The sequence below is a fragment of the Neophocaena asiaeorientalis genome, unplaced genomic scaffold (assembly GCF_003031525.2).
Source record: "Neophocaena asiaeorientalis asiaeorientalis breed wild unplaced genomic scaffold, Neophocaena_asiaeorientalis_V1.1 scaffold405, whole genome shotgun sequence".
NCBI lineage: Eukaryota > Metazoa > Chordata > Mammalia > Artiodactyla > Phocoenidae > Neophocaena > Neophocaena asiaeorientalis.
Genome location: NW_020172822.1, coordinates 835,941 through 838,691, shown reverse-complemented (window position 1 = coordinate 838,691; position 2,751 = coordinate 835,941).

Sequence of the window (2,751 nt, the reverse complement as noted above, 5' to 3'; positions counted from 1 at the left end):
CTCATTACAGATCAGCAGAGGAGCTCTGCTTATTGCTATCGCTCAGAGACCTAGGATGACGAAGTGGCCAACAACTGCTAGTTGCTATCGCAGAGGGCAAACATAACTCTGGCAGATCTCACATCAGCAATTAAGTGACACATATTACTTCTGCTCACAATTTAGAGGCTAGAATTAATCACAGGCCCCCATATAATAAAAGAACAAGGCAATGCAGTTCTACACGTGCCTGGGAGGTGAAGAACCAGAAATGGTCAGCAAGCATACTATACTAATGACTCCCCTGACTATGCCCTTGCTGTGTCCTTGGCCTGGTGTGATTTTCCTCTATCTCTGTGCTGAGCTAGCTCCTTCTCACCCTTTAGTTTCCAGGACTTCCCTGAGAGAACTTCTGTGACGAGTTTGTCCCAAGCAGTGCCTCTGCACAGTCCTTTTAAGCTCTTTATCCCATCCTCCAGTGTGTTATGACCCTGCTTATTTCATAATCTGAAATTGTTTGGTATATTTCTTTGCTAATTTTCTTATTGACTAACTCTTCCCACTTGAACATAAACTTTTTGAGGCTGTGATTTGTATTCTTCTCTGTTTTATTCATTCCTGAATCCCTAGCATGTAGAACAATGCTTAGCAAACTCATAATAGAAAATCAATAAATATTCATTAAACGAATGAATGAACAGCCTTTCTTACCTCCCTAGCATTTTTCATGCTACTCCTTCTTCCTCTTATTTCAAGCAAAACACTGTGTATTCGCTGACATTCAGCTTAATGTCATCTGCTCTGTAAAGTCTTCCCCTAGTAAGAGGTAATGTCTAATCAACCATGCTTTTATAAAATATAACTTATTCTTTTATTTATAGCCATAACTCTGCCTTCTATCTTTCCAGTTGTATGCATGATTCTCCATTGCTTCCTATTCCATATTTTGAATTAGATTTACAGGGCCTTTTTAAGGCCAAGTATTATAAGTATTTTATATCCCAGTTTCCAGCCCATTCAACAAATATTTACTGAACATCTATATTCCAGGCAGTATTCTAGGTGCTGTAAATAGAGTCATGAACAATATCGAGTCTCTGCCCTCATGGGACTCATTTTCTGTTGGGGCAGACAGACCAACCAAGAAATAAATATATGACATAATTAAGATGTGATAAGTATTTCAAATAAAATTAAAGTAAGGTAAGGAGAATAGACAGTGAAGATGGAGTATTGGTCAGTGAAAGCTTTTCTGAGATGTGATGTTTGAATGGAGATCTCCATGAAATAAGATGCAAGCCAGCAAAACATCTGGGAGAAGTGTGTTACAGGGAGCTAGGACAGGAGGTGCATAGGCCATGAGATGGGAATAAACTGTAAGGCCATTGTCCTGTGGGTGGAGTGCGATTGGGAGCAAGTCGGAGAGCTGTTGGGATCACGTTATATGCAGGGCCTCTGTAGGCCGTGCAGTAGTTTTGGGTTTTGTTCTAAGTGTGTTGGCATGTCGTTAGTAGATTTTGAACAGATCGAGACTTTTTAAAGCATCAAATCAACTATCCCTCCATCTCTTGTGTAGAGAATAGTCTATGGGGGACAAAAGCAGATAACTACGAAGGTACTTGATAGATAACGTAAGGGAGGAAGGTTTGGATTAGAATGGTAGTGAAGAAATGTTTGAGAAGTGGCTGGGGGGTGAGTGTGGTGTCCAAGGAGTCAAGTGAAGAAAGTATTTCAGTAAGGAGAGGATCAGATCAGTCCTCCTCCCGTGGAGAGGATGAGCAAAGAGAGGCTTGATAATTGATACCTGGAGTCATTGAAGAGCTTAAGAAATGTGGTTCCCCTGGAGTAGTGGGAAAAAAAAGCTCAACTGGAATGATTTCAAGAGAAGGTGGGAGATGAGGAAGTAGAGGCAGAGAATATAGACTCATGTAATTTTGCTATAAAAGAGAAGCAGATAAATGGAGGGAAAGTGTATAGTGTCCATAAAAAGATAGTTTAATGAACCAAAATTTTTAAAACTAACACTCAAGGGAGGGAATGGATTCATTTATAATTATTGATCACTTACTCTAATTTTAAATGGACCCTTGAGACTGTCTTCGTTCTCTACTCTGTTAACCTTTTTCTATCCACATGGAGGAGAAAGACCTTCCCTATGGATAAGGGATGAAATAGACTCTAAGGACCAGCCAGGCCACCTTGCTAATGGTAAAGTGTCTAGAGTAAAGCATAAAGGGAAAAACTGCAGCTATGTACTGGGCAAAGGCTCTCTTTTCCCTTTTAGGATCTCTCCCTCTTGTTCTCATTTTTTCTTGGCCATGATACTCTTTGCTTCTATTTTGGGTTTCTGCCCAGTGCTTTTGTATTTCACTTTCCAGAAAGCCAGCTGTCCTGGCCAGAACAATTTTGTTTTTTAATTTATTTATTTATTTTTGGCTGTGTTGGGTCTTCATTGTTGCCCACAGGCTTTCTCTAGTTGTGGCGAGTGGGGGCTACACTTCCTTGCGGTGCACAGCCTTCTCATTGTGGTGGCTTCTCTTATTGCGGAACACGGGCTCTAGTCACGCGGCCTTCAGTACTTGTGGCACAGAGGCTCAGTAGTTGTGGCTCACGGGCTCTAGAGAGCAGGCTCCTGTAGTTGTGGCACACAGGCTTAGTTGCTCTGCAACATGTGGGATCTTCCCGGACCAGAGCTCGAACCCGTGTCCCCTGCATTGGCAGGCGTATTCTTAACCACTGCACCACCAGGGAAGCCCATGTCCTGGCCAGACT